The sequence below is a fragment of the Octodon degus genome, unplaced genomic scaffold (genome assembly GCF_000260255.1).
Source record: "Octodon degus isolate 3935 unplaced genomic scaffold, OctDeg1.0 scaffold00032, whole genome shotgun sequence".
NCBI lineage: Eukaryota > Metazoa > Chordata > Mammalia > Rodentia > Octodontidae > Octodon > Octodon degus.
The window spans coordinates 17,041,904-17,061,912 of NW_004524608.1; the positions used below are offsets into that span (position 1 = coordinate 17,041,904).

The following is a 20,009-nucleotide window of genomic DNA, read 5'->3' on the forward strand; positions in this document are numbered from 1 at the left end:
CCTAATACAGAAAAACCATAAGCATGAAAGTGAAGCAATTCAAAACTTCAGAATATCTGACACCCCAACTGGTGTTGATGAACAATTTTTATGAGTATGTGTTCTATCTAATATTCAAAATGAGAATTTACTCATCCATAGAGAATATATCTGTATTCCATAAAGATTTTTCTTGGTTTGAATTTTGATCAGGGCTCCTTAAAATGTAACGTTTCTTAATTTCACATAAAAGGTAAGAAATTAAGCTGGGCAAAATTTAATTACTGAACAATTCCTACCTGTATTGTTAAAGATTTATTGCTGAAAAATCCTAGTTAAAGAAAACTAAGGGGGAGGTTGGGGGGGAAAGATGATTAATCACTTTAAAATACTGGCATCACTGGAGACTTTTTCTATTTATTATTGCCAGTGGAGTTAACGCTGACCAGGAAGAATTACTCTACATTGCTGGGGCCAGGTTCTCTGTGCCCTGAATAATTAATTATCCAGGGCTAGATGTATTGAAGCAGAGTTCAAGTTCCCACACAGTGGGATCAGTTCTATCAAGATAATACTGATAAAGGGATGAATTTGTAATGGATATTGTTGTTGATTTATGTTGCCAGCATACCAAACATTGAGTATAAATGGTTTATGTAAAGTTCCTTCCTTGTGATTCAGTCTGTGCAGGGCCAGAAGCACTACCAAGTAATCTGTTCTAGCTAAAAGGGCAGTTATAAAGAGAGAATCAATGACTGAAGCTTCTGTCGCCCCTCCCACAAACATCTTATTCTAAAACCGCTGAGCTAATGCAATCGTAGCCGAGAACCTTTCCCCAAATTATAAGCACAATCATGGGGAAAACATTCATTAAACCAAAATATGCAAAATATTTACTACTTTGACGTTATCTTAGAATGTATCCTGTATTACCACAAAATATATTTTCCTGCAGTTTCCAATACAAAAACTAAGAGACTGAAAGTAGGAAAAGAAAACATCAATAACAACTGAACTAGCTGAGCAATTAAGAAGAAAGAATAGCAATTCTATTACTTTCAGCTCAATATATTCTGAGGATCAAAATAGCACCTGCATTCAAAGTTAAGTTTAAGAAAACAACTTTTATTAACGTAGAGCTCCTACTTAAAACTGGTCTTATGTAGTCTATGTTTTAGCTCAGTGATAAAGCACTTGCCTAGTATGTACAAGACCCTGACTAGCTCCCCAGCAATCATGGGTGTGTGCACCTAAGCACATGCACCCAAACACACACACACATACAAGTTAAAAAAATAAATAAAATAAAAACAATACAACAGAAATAAGCTCTAAAAAGTTACAAGCACACAGTCCAGAGAAACTATACAAAAATTCCCCTCTAAATTTCCTTTTCAGCCTAAGGAGAGACATAGTACTTATCCCACCCCATCTTTATGACAAATGTGTGTATGTAACAATAAAACATCCTACCTAGCAGAGGAAAGTATATCACAGGGAACTTTCCTCATTCAGCTGTGTTGACTTACAGACAGGATGTCTCTGGATAGCTATGTGCAAATGAATTATTTTCAATCCTAAATGAAGTTACTATTCCAAGGATCCAGGCAGAAATTTTACTCAGTAAGTAACAAATTTCTTAGTCAAGTGATATATCCATACAAACTCTATGAGGAGTTTGAAAATATAAAATTTTAATACATTTTAAAATTCTAAAAAAATCTCAATATCAGTCTTGGTAGTTGTATATTTTATACTAAAGTAGCAGTATAGTTTGTCAGGCTCTGTTATTTCCACACTAGAATATGTTTCCCTAATATCTTTTATTTTTAGACAGGGTCTCATTAAGTGATTCAGGCTGGCTTTGAACACACTTTGTCGCCAAAGTGTAGTGGTTGATACATTGTGTCAACTTGACCAGATGACTCTGCAGTGCACTTCCACTGGTGGGGGTCCCGCCCTGGGGCACAATTGGTTCTGCTCCCAGAGTGATTCAGCACAAACAGACCATATAAAGAGGCTGAGGAAGTAGTCGATCTTCTACTTGGTCAAAGAGCTTCAGTCTTCAGTCTTCGCATTTGGCTTGGACTTCAGCGCCTGGCTTGCAGCCCAGACTCTTCCACCTCGGGCTTGGATCCTTCACCTTCAGACTCTTCAGTCTTCCCTCGTAGACCCATTAGCAGAAAAACAGAGATTTGCACGGAGCACAGCATTGAGCTTCCGACCTGGAGACTGAACTCCTCAGTCTGGGGTGTGCAGATGCCTGCGGTTGACTATCATAAGCCAATCTTGTAATTCCTTATACAATGTATATCTTGTGTTAATATCTGTTCCTTATATTATATCTGTTCCTCTAAGTAAAACCCTGACCAATACACAAGCTTGGCCTCAAACTCACTGCAAACCTCTTGCCTCAGCCTCCCAAGTGCTGGGACTGCAAGGCATGCACCACCATGCCTGGCACCCTAATTGTCTCCTAAATCCCAATACATTCTAAGGTGAGGATCAATGCTCCTTGTTTTTCCTAGCACTCAACAGTACTTGCCCCCAATTCATCAGGAATGTTACGAACAGACCCCCTTCATAACATGTTAATCATCCGTCAAAACCCTTGTCACATTATTCCTATTATCCATGACTGGCAAATTATTTGTACCCTCCCTAAACATTCCAGCTGTTCTACACCTTATTGCCTTTACCCACACTTGCTGCTAGGTACCATGCTGGAAACTCTGGAAAACTACTGTTCATGTTATGATCTGGTTCAAGTATCTTCTTATGAAGTCTCCCTGGTCTTTGTCCCGGCCCACCCACCAAAGCAAAGCTGTTTACTCCTCCTTCTCCTGGAGCAGTTTTGTATCTTGCAGGTACCATTTTTTTTTTTTTTTTAAATAGTCTTTCCAATACCATATTCATTCATACATACATCTACTCACAGAAACAACAATCAACCAGTCTGTCCCTCTCTCCTCCCTCCCTCCTTTTCTCCTCCTCTTTTTCTTCTCTGCCCCTCTCTTCTCCCTACCCCTTCCTCTCCTTCTCCCTTTGTCCTCCCTCCTTTTCTTATTAGTACCAGGCACAGTGGAATGTTTCCACTAAGTGTTAAAATGTTAATTTAGCCAAACTCTATCCAAAATGTTAGATGGGTATCGAACATCTTATCTCTAACTATGGATTGAAATGCCTTATTTCTTACTGGGAAAAAAAAAACAGACATGAATAAATTGATTGCAAGACATTTGAGGGGCATAGAGAAAAATCAGAAACATTCAAAATGCTAGGAAAATATAAAATTTGAATTTAACCCTAAACTAGGCCTTTCATTACTTTAACTAGTATTTAAAGTTGAATAAACTTAAAGTTTGAATTCAACTTAAATAAAGATGAATACATGAAAAGGCAAGGAAGAATGATCATATATGATTTCTTCAGGATCTAGCCCACATGTTGCCCCTTCCTCTGCAAAATTTAAAGGTAGTTATTATTAGCTTCTAAAAGTTGAGCAAGTAATTCTTCCCCACTGAGCCCAAGAGATTAAACCTCCACCCAACATCCCTCTTCTTTCTAGACAGCCCTCTTGACCCATACGATTCCCTGGATTCAGGACAAATCTCCTCCCCCTCCTCCCTACCCATCACCCTGAGATACCTGGATGCTGCAGCATATGCTTCCTGGGTTATAAGCAACATACTTTCTTATTCTTAACTAAATTTCCCCAACCCTCTTTCCTGGCATTTTGAAAGGTATCTCAATGCTGCCCATAATTGTACTTCTGTAGGAAAAAGGTTTTGACAACACTGTATATCACTGAAATGTGGTACAGTAATTCCAAATCCCTATTCCATTGATCTGCTTTGAAGTTTAGATTTTCTAATCCGTTTCCTCAGAGCCAGGCAACATTATACTGTGCTTCACTGTTCAGCGAGCAGCTTTACATTGGCACTTGCACAAGGACCCAGACGGCAACTGTGAAAATCTGTTTCCTGCTCTGTTCTCGTTTGCACTTGAAATCTTACATATGTGCACATACTGAGCTTACAGCTCTTGGGGGAGGAAGCCCATACGAGGTGGAACTATAACTGTTTTCTGTTGTTTAGAAAAACAAAATATAAAATCCACCCACGAAAAAGAATAAAGTTGGTGGTGGGAGAGAAGATTTTATCTTACCCCTCAGTGGTCCTGCACACCAAATAGTGAGAGGTATTTAAGTGGAATATGGGTGACCACACACATTTTACAGTGTCTGTACCTAAAAGATAGATGGGCCTTACATGTAAATAATTTGGAGACAGCACTATTGTTCTCCTTGGAGTCACTAAGTTAACAAGCAAAATAGCTGCAAAAATAATCACTGAGTGTGTGAAGAGAGAGTAAATAAAAAAATAACAAATTAGTTGGCATTTTCCTGCTCCTGTAGGTCTAAAATTTGTACTCCTATGAGAGTCTACACACAATCTTCCTTTCAATCCAGTACACTTCTAAGTGGTCTGCTGTTGTGCAGGTTTGTGTATGCACTGACCTGTTTGTGTGGTATCTATCTAGCAGCATAGAAAATCTAATTGTTAGAAAAATAACTTTTAATTTAAATAATACCTACCCATTACTTTACCAGCAATGAAAACTGCTACTGCTGGGAATATTTCTTTCAGTCTCCCTGTACTCTGACCGGGGATTGTGTGATGACACTGACTACTTCTAGCAAGGAAGGAAGGAAGGAGGGCTGCGAGCAAGAATATCTCCCAACAGCTTTCTTCCCATTTCTAACAAATCCACAGAGCATGCTTCATTGCCTCAGACCGAAAGTGTCACAATGACCTCTCTGACAGCTTCCCCTTTGCAGTCTGCTAAACTCAGACTCATCAAAAATAATCATTACATTTAAAATTTCTCTTCTGATGGAAGTGTGCAGGTAGAGCCACAGTAAAAACGGTATATTCACACACAGGCATGTAAGTGGATTAAATTCTACTTTGAATATGGGTGATAAGTAAATTTAAAAAAGAAAAAGAACATAAGTTTCGTAAGTGACTTATGACAATACACAATGTCCAAAATAAATCCATTCTAGAAGTGTTGGTTGTGCATGAGGAGTGGCAAGGGTCAGGGAAGCAAATGGAAACCCCTCGGAGAGGACCCACACCTGTAAGCAATTGTGCAGGGTGGCTCTGGGCTTGGAAAAGCTGGGTTGCCACTTTTGGGAGTGTCACCAATGTAGCAGAGGGAACATGGGTAAACAGTGCCTTCCTCTGGGCATCTGTGTCCCACACAAAAAGGGGAGCAAGGTACCTCTGAAATCACACAGGGCATGTAACTGGCCCATGTAAATGTCAATCTTTACATGAAAAGCGCATCTGCAGGATAGCTAATACCAGGGGAAGAGTAAGAAATATGTGGCAATGCACCCCAGGCATCCTGGGAAAGATTGTGCCATTTCTCATAGTCAACCAATACCTCCACACAGAAATGCAACTTTAGCGGACACCAGCGAATCACCCAGACAACATCAAAGAAGGGATGACCACTTCAATGCATAAGCAATAAAACCTGAGCAATTAAGGCAATGACATTCCAACAGCATGACTACTCATAAACTTTAATCACTACTAATTTGTAATTACATCCAAAGCTTATATAAAAGCATAAAGTACTAAGGTGTGACTATAGTATTAGTATGACCTCAATGTACTTAAGTGTCTACAGAAGCATTTTTTCTTTCATTTATACTTCAAAGTACCCACCTATGTTTTAGATATATTCAGTAGTTTAAATTTTATTTAAGTTTAAAAATATTTTATATTTTTAAGTTTAAAAATATTCAAATTTAGTACACTTTTGCAGAAGATATCCTTGATATAGACTGGTAAAACACTAAATAAAAGCATAATATTCCAAGTTTATGAATTGGGAATAATTTGCTGTCACTTATTCATACTACAGTTCTCAAGAAGGGACACCTGTTAGCATTGAGTATGTAATCATTTTTATTATTAAATACAAAGGCATAATTAAATGCGGGCACAGGATGTGACCTGCATCATAATTCTGCCCAGCCTTTCTTTTCACAGTATCTTTTTTATTATCATGGGCCTTTTGTTCCTTCCTGTCTCTTTTGTCTCACCCTAAGTTCTAGAATAAGCTATTTACGATCTGAATAATTAGCAATCAGGGTGGAACTGGGGTCTTTGGCCCCACGTAAACGAAAGAAACATTGTCAAATGCCTAACATGACACTCAAGTACATAAAGTTTCTATACCCTCAGGGCTTTTCTTTCTTGCAAAAGTTTAAATGAATCTAATGAGGAGTAAGTTTTCTACTTCTCAGACAGTTAGGAATCTAGCGAGAGTTGAACAAAAATGAAACCACATTTAAACTGCAAACAACAGAATGCTTTGGGTATTCATTAGCTATTTCTGTACAAAAATGTTCTATACATTAGTTTACAATGAAGACTCCCTGTGCCTGCTCCAGGACAATCAATTCTTTCTCTAGCATGAGCCAAAAATAGTTGTTTGTACATTTTAAGAGGAAAACTGGAAAGAGAGCAATGTGACAAAAATTAATTGAAAAAAGTTGGAAAGGAAAAGTAAGACATACTATAGAGACTTTTATGGACCACACAGTTTTGTGGCCTAAAAACCCTGGCTGTGCTTCCTTGTTTATCTGTGAAATGCTCAGCTTTACAGGAAGGCTACTCTCTCCCTACCAAGCTGTACTCCAGACGGTATGGTATTTCCATCTGACAAAACTGACCTGACAATGCTGGAGATCCATTTCTTTTAAAAATATTTATTGAATACCTGTAATATTCCAGGCACTGAGCAAGTGTCACTGTGGACATTAGAAAATGGAAAAGGTCAGACTGATCCATTTGCTCACAGGAGTTTACAGCTACACTGGAAAAGTCACATGTTCCCAAAGCCTTAACCAGTACCTTGAACACACATTGTTCTTTCCAGTTTTCTTAAAATGCCACCAAACCCAATGCTCAAGCCATTTCCTTCTTTCTTTTTATAAAAATAATTTTATTGAGAAATCAAGCCATTTCTTTTCTCTCTTTACTTACAGGAAAAATTTTCAAAGCTTCTTGCATAGCAGTGTAGCTTAAGGTCCAGCCCTGTATATTCTAACTAACTCATTCCAGCTGCTTCATCTAAAGTTCTAGCCTGTCATCTATGCAAGAGGAGTGACAGTGGGATTAACACAGGAGTTACTGTTGGACACATGCTATAACACAGCAGTTAGTAATGCAGGTAGGTAGTAATGCATGCTAGAATGCAAACAGTTCACAGTAAGTGTGACTCATGACTATATTTATGTTATTAAAAGGTAAAAAATTACTGGAAAGCAAAGCACTTTACACTTACAAGTCATAGTTATGGCCTAAAATGATTTTTTTTTTTTTTTTAATGAAGGAGGGAAAAAAATCCGTATATTTTCCCAGTTCTAATTAAGGGGTCTCTCTCTCCCTCTTCTCTCTCTCTCCCCTCTCTCCCCTCCCCCTCCCCACTCCTCTCTCTCTCTCTCTCTCTCTCTCTCCCCCCCTTTCTCATTTTATTGCTCACCAATCTGGCAAACTTATCCTAAAATTCATAATATTTAATCTCTAGTCTCTCCTTCACTTTTAACCACTGATGAACAAGTTTATTTTCTTTTTCCACCGTTTGTCACAGGACAGGAGAACAATAGAATGGCTTTTAATTGAGAGGAAAAGTATGTTGATGGGGTAATAGATTGTGTGGAAATAATAGAATTACAAAATCCTAATCTGGGGGATATTATTTCTTTTAAAATGTAAAGAACCTCTGCTAATTTTTACAAAGGTAATCAATAGTAGTTATAAACTTCGTATCCTGGGAAATATCAGAAAATCTGAGTTCTAAATTAGTAACCACTCACAAGGGGGTTGTTTCCATAAGAGATAATTATGTAGTATTGTAGTTCAGCTTGGGTTTCCTTCCTAGCCTGAAAGCCTCTTCCCCACTTCAGAAGCATTTCTACTGCTGCTCTATGTCCTTTGAAAAAATTTTCTTTTTCCTAAAGTTGGCATTTTTTTTATTCTCCTGCCACAAAAACCCTAGCCCAGTCTTTAGTTCTCTACTTTAGTTTCCTTAGTGCTCAAGCTAGAAATTGGAAAATGATGTCTCTCCGGTATCACTCAACTCTAACAAGTCTTTAAATTTCACTCACAAATAAGTCAAATAAGTCAACTTTCAGTTGAGAACCCAATTATATAATAAACTGAGAGAGGTTCTTCGATGTAACTAAATTATCTTTCATGCAAGTACTAGTAAAGGAAATTAATCCTTTTGTTTACACAGGACTCTCACTTTGGCCCCCTGTTCATGTGTGTGTGAATATATATGCATGATTTTTCAGAAAATGCTAGAATGGCTCAATCTGCCCCAGGGGTGATTCTGAGTGAGAGCTACATAATGAACACAAGGAAGCATGTGCTAAAGACCAGCCAGGGAATACTAGCTGGAAGCAGCCTTTTGAGAGCCTTTATCTGTTTCACAGTGACTCTTGTACCTTATCAGATTTCTCTCTCTAATCATAGAAGATTCCACATCTTATCGAATTGTTATCAAATCAGGTTGACCAGAGCTCAGCATCCTATCTGAGAGAAAGCTCTGGAGTACTGACATGAACAGCAGTCTACCACTCCTTGGCCCAGGACTGGCTGGGCCTGGAGACTCACCATGCCTGAGCTCAGGACCAGACCACAGACAACAAACTCGGGTTTTGAGCACATCTTCTTCCTTAGGCTGTTCCTTCATCTGTCAAGTAGGGCTAATATCCATTCCTCTGCTGATCACTACAACCACTGAAATGGCCAGATTCAAGCATATATAAAAGCACTGTAGAATAAAATTATTGTTAAAAAAAAAAAGGCTTCTACTAAACTGACTTTCATTCTCTCTTTCTTAAAAAGTGTGTTTTATGTCCAAACAGTAAACATTCCTCAGTTATCAAAATAATATCTCTTAGAAGTACAGATTTATGGGGACAGGGAGATGGCTCAGTAGAGTAAGCGCTTGCCTGGCTAGTGCAAGGGCCTGAGTCCAATCCCCGGTTCAGTTTAAAAAAAAAAAAAAAAAATACAGATTCAGTGTTTACTGGAAAACTTTATTTGGGGCTTGATTCCTTTTTTTTTTTTTTTTTTTTTTTTTTAATTCTCTAAAAGAAAAAGAAACAGTCAATTTCTGAGCTGGCTGTATGATGTTGCCTGCCCGTGAACCCAGTTACTCAAAAGGCTGAAGCCAGCCTGGTGGATTTATTGAGACTGTCCAATAAAATTGTTTTTAAAAGTGGGAGATGAGGGGCTGGGGAGATGGCTCAGTAGAATAAGCGCTTGTCTGGCAAGCACAAGGGCCTGAGTTCAATCTCTGGTTCCACAAAAAAGAACCAAACAAACAAAAAAAGGCCGATTCTTTAAAAAAAAAAAAAAAAAAGTGGGAAGTGGGGTTATGAGCATACAGCTCAGTGACAGAGTATTTGTCTAGCATATTTAAGGCTGTGGGCTCATTCACTCCCTGGTACCAGACAAAAAAGAGAGAGAAAGAGAGGGAAGAAAGGAGGAAGAGAGAAATTGAACTAGAAAAGCAAAATATTCAGGTTCACATCCTGACAAATATAGCCTTAATACATACTGTTTCCATCTACAGCAAGAACATCCAGTTGTTCTGCTGGAACACAATGGTTATGAAGCAAAATTCATACATTAATCTGATTATATAAACAAGCTTGCCTACTGGATGTTTTCTTAAACAGCCATCTGAGTCATCTCATTTACATGAAGGTTTCATTTCTCATAAGAATGAATAAATTAAAAGTAAAAGACTTTGGTTCTATCCCCCACCATCACTCCAGGAATTTGGCTCTATCAAGGACAACAATGCCTTCCTAAAGAAATCAATTCATTAGGACTGTGAGTTGTATTACTACCAATCAATTTACCACAGCCTGATCACCCTAAGAGAAGTGATGAAACAATGATTCTTTATAACCAAAACCACATGCCGAGGCAACACACTGAGATATAAATAACCTAACTTCATTATGTCCTAAAATAAGTATTTACCTTCCAGATAAAAAAGACATAAAAAGGGAGTTTATACATAATATACTTAACAATCAATTGTGCCAATATTACAAATGTATATATAAAATTTTAGCCCAGATGGTATAGCCATATTTTTATCAACAAATTTGTTGACATAAAACATCTGAACACTCAAAACTCCTCTGCATTTGGAAAGAGGCAAATAACTACAGCTGTAATCAATACCCTCTGGGCTAGAGAAAGATGCTTCCAGTATTTTAGACAGTTTGACTCAAATTTGCACTCAATAAATATGTAAGTGTTTACAAATGAAATAATTCAATAAAGCAGCAACGGACTTATTACTGACAAACTATTATATAAATTACAAATAAAATGAAATCATACTACAGATAGTTCTTTCAACGTAAGATTATAATGAATGTTAAAAATTTTCCTTTTCTCCTTGAAATGCTGGAGCACGGTAAATGTAACAGAACTCAAAAAACAGACCACACACTTCCTACTTCTAATCATTTCCTGTAATTTAAAAGAATAAATTACGAATTTAGATAGCATACAATGCCAAAACAAATCAAAAATATATGTATTGGCCTTTCTTTCAACCTTTAAATACAAAGCTGGTACATACTATAGCTACTGCTGTACAAAGAATCAAATTCTATGTTTCTGTAACTGGGGTTTCTAGCTCATATTCCCAGTGATTCTCAAGGTCTTCCTGGAAATGCTTGCTCTGAAAGAAAGACCTTAATTAATTTCAGAGACAGTCAAGGTGCCCTTGCCTTGCTCTGTCAAAACTACTGGCAGCCTTCAACCAGAAGGCTCAGCCCCACCCAGCCATTGAGTTAACCCTGACTGCACCTGCAGACGACAAAAGACCTTAATCCCACCAGAAACTACTATCCACCCACCAACAGTGATCTGCCTTCAGGGGACCCTGGCCAAGGGAATCTCTGATGCTCAACAGGCTGTCATCCCCTGACAAACACCCTAAACACAAGGATGTGCATCCAGTGATGGGACACTCTGAATGCCCACATCACTTCTCACCTGTGTGTGGGGTCTGATCAAGGGTCTAAGCAGAGCAGCAGTCTTCTTTGTGAGGTGACCCAACCAATCAAATGTGACAGTACTTTGGAGTTCCTTTGGGAAGAAGGAGAGTATTTGGAGGACACTAGCCACTTTCTTTTTCTCAGCACTTGGAATTGCGCCTGTGTTCTTTTTCACTAGAACTTTTTTCCATCTCAGCCTGCTTAGCCAGAGCTGACATTCCTTTCCCTCAAGGAATGGCTTCTTTGCATTTCAAAGAGTTGCCTAGAGTCTCAGCAGGGCAGGGTATAATGTGCCTATAATTGCAGCACTCTGGGAAACTGAGCTAGGATATCAAGTTGGAGCCCAGCCTGGGCCACTTAGTCAATTTACAAAAGCCTGCCAAAAAATATGTAATAGATATTTTCTGTATTCAAATATTTATATATGCATAATATATACACATTCATTATATATTCTAGTGTATAACTGTATTAAAGGGCTGGGGATAGATCACTCAGTGCAAAGCCCCTGGGTTTAGGCCCCAGTGCTGAAAAAAAGCAAGTTGCTAGTATCCTCCAAATACTCTCCTTCTTCCCAAAGAAACTCCAAACTACTGTCATATTTGATTCCTTGGATCACCTCACAAAGAAGACCTATGCTCTGCTCAGACCTTTGATCAGATCCCACACACAGATGAGTGAGGTGGGCATTCAGAGTGTCCCATCAGCCTGCTCTGAGCCAAATGAGGCCTTGAGCCGAACCTATTGCTGGCTCACTTCTCAGCCTCTACTACCCTGTCTCGGAAAAGTCCTGGTCTCAAATACTACTGAAGGATGCCCACATTTTAAGAACCAAAAAACTCTGAGGGGACATAGTCTAAGGTTTAATGCTACCCAAATAGTTATCAATAGACTCTCTAGATTTCTCACCATTTATGGGAAATTAAAAAAAAAAAAAAGAATACCTTACCTACTGTCAATATCATAATCTCAGATTAAATTCAGTTTTGCTTTTTGAGTTCTTCATTCATCTGATCACAAACAAATTTATGTGTAAAAAATGTGGAATTCTAATTAAAAGCCAAGCTTCAGAATCAAAGATTCAAGAAGATTGCAACAGACTATTCACCTTAAGAAGAGGGCAAAATTATAATGCTCCATTAAAATACAACTTAAAATGCAGCATTAGTCTTTAACACTTATCTCTAAACTTCTGGGGAGCACTGTACAAAGACACTTTTCTAAAACAACCTCCCAGTACTTTGATGTTAGCGTATGTTCATTATAAGTAAGTATTACTACTTACATACATAAGGTACATAATGAATTCAGTATGTGTCTGGAGTTGGCTAATGCCACTACAGCATATGCCAAAAGCACAGACTATAAATCAAAAATGTGACTTGTCAAAGTAAGATCTTAATATGGTACAGGTTAAAAATAAATAAATAAACCACCAATACCCCTATATGAGACTGGTGAGAACTACGCCCAAGCTGAGACCATGTTGCAACTGACATGCCTTTTTTCTGTCTAGAGCTTTGGCTATTCCTCACCTTCTTCCACCTGGGTAAGTACAAACTTAGCATGCATCAGGGAGTCTACACTCTCCAGAGGGTTTATATCTCTAACACTGCTTTAAAGACTTATATTCTTTCCAAAATGCTGGCATAAAGCAGTTGGGCAAGCACAGATATTTTTTAAAGCCCATATTACGAAGTTTTAAAAGATCTAGATTATCCTGAAAACAGAATACAGAAGCACTTGACATTAACTTTGTAACTCATTTCCAATTTAAAGATTTAATAAAAAGGTCCAGAAGGGCAGGCATATAACGAGGGAAACCACAAAGCCATCTATTAATAAAATAAGAAAATCTAAGTAGTGGACACTGAGTTGTCTAGGAAATGTAAGCAAAGAAACATACTATCTGATGTGTTGTGTCTTTCTCTTTCCCATATTTTCCCTTGTCTTTCTGGACTACTATGGTTCCATCACACCAGCATCAAATCTTATCCAAGACTCTCCCATCAGTAATAAAAACATGTTTCTTAGGTCCTGAGTTCCCTGTACCACGAGCTGTTTTTAATTCACTGGATTCCCAATGCTTATAAAATTCAAATTAAATTCCTTAGCATGGCACATCCGACTTCCACGACCCAAACCTTTATACATCATACTCACTCCATCAGTGCATCTTGCACTCCACATGCTGCATGCTTCTGACCTGTGCTGCCTTTGACTTCTCCCCCACTGACTCTGCCTGGTGATACTACTCTTTCTTAAGATTGAATAAAGTATTACTTACTTAACGAAACCAGTCTGGATCTCCAAAATCACCTTAGGTATGTGTAATCCTCACACAGAAAGTCTGTGTGCTACCGTAAATCACTGGTTTGTGCACAGTTTCCATTCATCAAGGCTGGGGCAGGAATGCAAGTTCCTGTCCTGCCTGGGCAATTTTGCAAGACTTTACCTTAAAATAAAAAGAGCTAGGTATGTGGCTCGGTGGCAGAGTATCCCCAGTTTCAACCCCCAGTACCAAGAGGAAAAGAAATATCTTGTGTAATTCTATCCAGTGCCTACATTGCCTGGTAGACATATGATGCTAATATGTAATTACTGAGTACATACATCCATAAATAAAACTGATGACTGTATAAAAACTAAGAATCTCAGGCCTGCAAGATAGCTCAGTGGACTAAGTGCCTGCTTTGGCAAGCACAGGAACCAGTGTTTGATCCCTGATTCCGTATGGTGTGCCAGCCTGGCCCTGGGGTGTGCTGAGCCAGCAACCGAGTCCAGGAGTGGTGGCACACACCCATAATCCCAGCGCTGGGGAGGCTAAAAACAGGAGGATCACTACGAGTCAGAGCTGTGCAGAGAGAACCTGTACCAAATACATAAATGAAAAAATACAAAAAAGAAAAAAACTGAGAATCTCATACTTAGAAAAATATGAATCTATATGTTGTTTCAACTTGCAATGCAAAATGTTTCCTCCTTTATCATCTTTCCAGGCATCAGACTAATACAACAAAACCAATCTCCATGGATAGAGTATAATATCATATGAAAAATGTTAGGAGCTTGTGTTAGTTGATACATTGTGTCAACTTGGCTGAATCAGATCCAGCAGCGTGGGTGCTAGCCCTACAGGTGGGCAGGGCCCAGGAATTGAGAAAGGCAGGAAGCCGCCCTGCCTAGTTTCCTGCCGCCCCACCCCAATTCCGTGGAGAAGTCCTGGTCTTTGGTCTTTGGAGGAGCTTGACCTTCTCAGCGGAGCCACTTTGGAGGAACTCCTATCTTTACTGTGGAGCGCTGGTCTTCGCAGTCAGCGCAGAAGGAAGAGAGAGGCTTGATGGACGCCGCTGCAGCTGCTGCTCCTCCTCTGCTCTTCATTGTTTTCTGCGGCATGAACTGCTGTTGTTTGCCTTGGAGCCAGCAGAATATGGACTGAACCCTCCAGTAACTGTGAGCTAAATAAACCTTTCCTTCCTTCATTTTGAGTGTTGGGTATTTGGCCCAGCAACAAGTAAAAAGTAACTAAGACAGAGCTATTAGTATTTGTTTTCATGCATGCATAGATGTGTAGATGACATAAGGTAAGCTTTGGCTACAGTGAGCAGACCTCAAGCAGAAGTATCAAGTGCTGATGTTTAGTCAATCTCTTCCCAAGAGTCTACATAAGGAAGTTCAGTGGAATTCACATTTTTTCCCATTTTGGAACTTTTCAGGAATTTACTGGAGAACAGATTTATCAAAACTAACTAGTGGGGGCCAGCCAGATAGCTCAGCATAAAGCATCTTCTTAGGCAGACAGAAGGACCAGGATTTGATCCCCACTGTGCCGTGCCACTTCCATCCCCCAGGGCACAATGAAACATGCCTGTAATCCCAACACTTGGGAGGCTGAAAAACAGTAAGGATTACTATGAGCCCAATCTGTGTAGAGACCCTGTCCTAAATAAATTACAAAACAGCCCACTAACCAGGGGTAGTAACATCTAATCCTGAGGCCCTGCTAACAGAAAGGACAAAAATGCTATACTAGATAGACAGGCTAGTCCAAAAGCCTTACAATTTGGGGAACTGTAGTTCTAGCAGCAAAAACATGGATCAAAAACTCAAATGCTGCTTTATAGGTGAACAATGATCTACGAGAATTCACAGCTCATGAGTTGACAACAGAGAAAAAGACTGTTCAACTTGTATTTCCCCTTAACACACCGGCCAAACATACAGAGACATGTACAATAAAGTTGAGTGCTCCTCAGGGCTGCAGTGGCACAGAATTTTCTAGAGGATTGTTGTTTGGTTCTGTATACAAGGAAAACTGAAAACAGTGAGATTACACATCACAGACTGCTACAGGAGAGACACACTCCTTACTTAGAGGCTGCTGCTGCTTTCAGCCCATGGGCACTTACTTCCCTTCCTATGGAGCGTGAGGACTAACTTGAACATCCCGTAGGCTTTTCATAAAGCAAAAGGACTCCTTCCAGATGCAAAGCGCTGCAAATCTGTTAGCATGAGTTAGGAAAACCTTCATGGAAACTTATAATTTGTGGCCCTGTCTACTACTAAAGAAAACACAATTTCCTTAAAAAATACAAGTTATAGAGGTGAAAATTGGGGAATTTCTTTTTTCCCAAGCCCTTCTACTAAGTGGCCTTCTAATTTTCTGTCACTCTGTTGATTTTGTTCAGAATTTCCAACTTTGTTTCATCTGGTGTCTGCAGATCACTACTCTGGACTAACTCTTACTGCAGTCAAGAGAATAATTTCAGTAAGAGCACTACAATCAGATCTTTCTGGTGTTTTAAATATTTCAAGTTCAGTATTTGTGAAATATGGCTAAAATACCATAAATCAAAGGGAACTAACAAGAGGTTAAGTACTCTGAAATCTATAGCTAAAAAATCCACACACCTAAGGATGGGGAGCAGCTGGAGCTAAGAGGAGAAAACATCTAATCACAGAATGCCACCTGATGCACACAGCCCTCAACTATTCCTGAAGGCAAGTGAAGGCTCACTGAACTGAGATACATAACAACAAAAAGAGAGGAGTCTAAATTAAAATTTACAGGGTGGATTTTTCTATTAATATTTAGGGTAGGATGTGGAGAAGAGAAAGCCCAAGTTACATTAAGCAGAAAACAGAGCAAATTAAAATAACTTACACTTTATTAAGTGAGATGTTTAATTGCATCTAGGTATTTATATTACTTTAATGGTACTCTAAATTGTACATGTATGTCATTATGTTTGCATTAATAATATTTAAGCTTAACTTTTTTAAAAAATAAGATATTTTGCTGATTTAAAATTCAACATAGTTGGCTGGGCATGGTGGCACAAGCCTATAGTTCCAGCACTTGGGAGGCTGAGGCAGGAGGACTGCTATTAGTTCAAGGCCAGACTTAGTAATAAAATGAATTCAAGGCCAGCTTGAATGGCACAGTGGAAAGAAAAGACATTAATACATACATACATACATACATACATACATATATACATACATACATTCAACATAACTGAGGCAAAGATACATTTTACCTGTTTATTTTTAAGGATCATCACAACAGAAATTTTACCCAAAGGCATGATGAGAAAAACATATAACTGGAAGACAAAAATAAAAGTATAATTTGACCTTGTTTAGCACATTAGACATATTTCTCACAACTACTGTACCGCTGTTTCTTTAAAATGCCAGTAGAAGGGCAACTACTGAAAATAAAGTAAAATTTTGGTATTTAAATTTCCTTTCTAAGGATAACATATGCATAACTCCTCTGTTACCAAAACGGAGTTAAGGTCATTCCTGAGGTACAGGGCTTTTCATAGAAAGAACTAACTAAAGAGCACCTTGCTCTCTGAGAACACCTTCCCATTCACCTTTCAAGCCGACTTGAGCCTTAAGAGAAAGTAAAAACATGAATCATCAAGTCCATTCATTATTGTTTTCAAGTAAAAAAGTAAGAAAATGCAAAATTCCTAGAAAACATAAGGTTTCTGGTTTACTACCAGCCTTTAATATGACCCTTTCTCAGTTAATTCACAGTTCAATGTTAGTCGTCTTTGACATAATGACATCATACAAGGTACTTGATTTTGTTCTGAATCTGAAAGTTGTTTTATCACTTTTACCATTTAATTCCCAAAGACTGATTCTTCTAAAAGGCAGAAAATTGTATATTACTAATATTTTTCTGATAAATGTAAGAAGGTATATTTGGTTTTGGACAGCAGTTGTATAAACTGTATGAAAAGTGTGTATGTTTGTGTATGCGTGTGTATGTGTGTAATGAGTGGAGCTGATCTAAAAATGCAACCTATTTTTAAAAAATAGGTTGTAATGGTTACTAAGAGTGTGTCAACTTGAGAACTTAAAAGCTTAACTAAATTGGCTCAGCAATTCCATACCCTAGGGTGACTCAACACTTAAGAGGACATAAAAGGGAATTTAGGAAGGTTGGTGCTTTCCTTTTTACTTTCCTTTTCCTCGGAGGAGCTGTGGTCTTCAGTCAGCTTGGACGTCATCTCCTGGCTCTAGTGCAGACTCTTGGAACTCCACCTTCAATCCTTCAGCCTTCTGGTGTAGACTCATCAGCCTTCCGTCGCAGACCCATCGGCCTTCTGACACAGACTTGCAGGAAACACGGCAGTGAGCTCCAGGCCTTAGACTGAATCCTTCAGTCTCCAGTATGCAAACACCCTCTACATGCTTCCTCATCAACTCTGTGGCTGACCATCATAAGCCAATCTTGTAATTTCTTATTCATTTGTACACCTTGTGTTCTTTCTGTTGCTCTGGTAAAAACCTTGATTGATACACAAGTGTTTGTAGTTCATGCTTTCTGAGGGTTGTTATAATGATCGAAGGGGTGTATTAATAATATAAAGTGTGATATAAGTAAGCACTAAGAGTAATAAGGAAAATAATTTGAAAATTCACATTCTAAAATTGTAATCTATTTGGCCCCAGAGAATATAATCTACCAAGGTGTTATGTTTATAAAGATTATATACAAATGAGTTTTTTCACAACTTTTCCCATTACATTTTTGACACTTGATTGTAGACTTAGTAGTTGAAACTCAAGTGTGAGGCTTATTGAAGAGATTATTTTTATTACTGCACTTTCTTTGGAGGATAAATCCATAGAACCAGGCTGGCCCTCTTCTACACTGAGATAGTAGCTATGTGTCATCTGCAGAATAACTCTGAAATGGATTTCACTACAGCTTCTTCTACCCCTTTTTACCAAACATCTTTCAGGGAAAAAAAATCTTTTCATCCCCTTGAAAGGATGCTAGAGAATGTGATATGCAGTATTAGAACAGTGGGCACCTATAGATGTTGCCAACATATACCTGAAGTAATACTTCTAGTAAGATAAAGCAGCCAAAAAGTCAGTTCCTGAGTGTTAATCATTACAGATTCCTGATGAACAATCTTCATTGCTTTTTATTTTCTATTCCTTTCCTCATATTTCAATGTCACCCATACGCTCCCTGTACTTTTTTTCCAAATGCAGCCTATGAGGTTTTCTTCCTGAAGAGTTACTTTGAGATGAATGATGAGTACTTATCTGAACTTGCAAAAAGTAGCATCTTTAAACATGGCCCATAATTTCTTGGGCATGTATTTTCCCACAATCTCTACAACAATAAGAGAAAGCCCCTCACACTTTAAAATGTTAACTTTAAATTATAATTAGTTGCATCTTTAAATTTTTTAAATGTTCCATTACTATGAAGCACATCAAAATAAAATTTTATCAAGAGGTATATAATTCCAAGCATTAGGATAAAACAGACCCATCTATTTAAAAGACTATAATTAACATGAGCATTTACTCTGACTAAGCAGATTGGCATTCAGAGCAAGCAGATGATACGAACTAGGTTTTAGCAAATTTAAACAAATCACAGCATATTTTACATAATGACAATAATAGCACTCAAAACTCACCGAGCAATTTTATGCTTTCTGTACAGATAAAACTAATGGATTTGCCATTTCTGTGGTGTCCAAAGAGAGGAAATAGGATTTTTTCATTTATAAAAAGAAAAATGAATACCTGACTTGATGGACAAGGTTGTACAGTGGGCATATATGATGGAAACAGCTTGGTTATAAAATTTAATTTTATAAGATATCATTTTGGATTCTTTTTAAAAGTAGGATCTCATATTTAGGGAAAGCAACATCCTCCCTATTTGGTACAAAAGCAAGGTCCTACTCATCTAAAAAATACTAGGGAGTGCAGACACAAAAAAAAGAACAAGGAGAGTAGTTTGCCTTGTTTGAAAAGCAGCAAATATCCATAGCAGATAGATTATGGTTTCTAGTGCTCACTGCAGCATATACGTTAAAACTGAAATAACACAGAGAAGATTAACATAGTCCCTGTGCCAGGATGACATGCAAATTTATGAACCACTCTGTATTAAAAATAAATAAATGAAAGACTCTGGACTCTAATGACCACCACTTATTGGAGAAATTGCTGCTTCCAATGGCAGGGAAAGATAGCAGATAGCACCAAAATCACAGACCACTGCTGTACCTTAAAAGGCCCAGCAGCTACCTTGAAGAAGTGTCTGTGGGCTACAGGGTGAATAAATGAACATGAATAATTCTAATGGAGAGATACACATAAATTCATGACTATATTGGTAATACACGTTGCTTTTTAAAAACTAGTAAATAAATGGAAAGGATCAAACATCCAGACTTTCTTATATATAATGCAGCTGACATAAAAACTCTTAAAATAATGGAATAAAAAAGGAAAAACAGAATTAGAAATATACCATTTTGTAATTGAGTAGATACTGATTATAATGACTAACTTTAAAAACAAAACTCTGCAGGAAAAAGATTTATAATGGAAATTCACATCACTACTTATAAAGAATTTT

At 38.0% G+C, this 20,009-nt stretch overlaps 1 protein-coding gene and 1 non-coding gene across 2 annotated transcripts in view; one reads left to right on the plus strand and one right to left on the minus strand.

Moving 5' to 3' along the window:
- The window catches only part of Gpd2 (glycerol-3-phosphate dehydrogenase 2), a 163,327-nt gene that overhangs the window by 49,909 nt on the left and 93,409 nt on the right, over window positions 1-20,009 (minus strand). The gene's annotated exons all lie outside the window — the stretch shown is intronic.
- Window positions 19,436-19,539, plus strand: LOC111816453. The gene has a single exon (XR_002820847.1). It is a non-coding gene; the product is annotated as a U6 spliceosomal RNA (small nuclear RNA).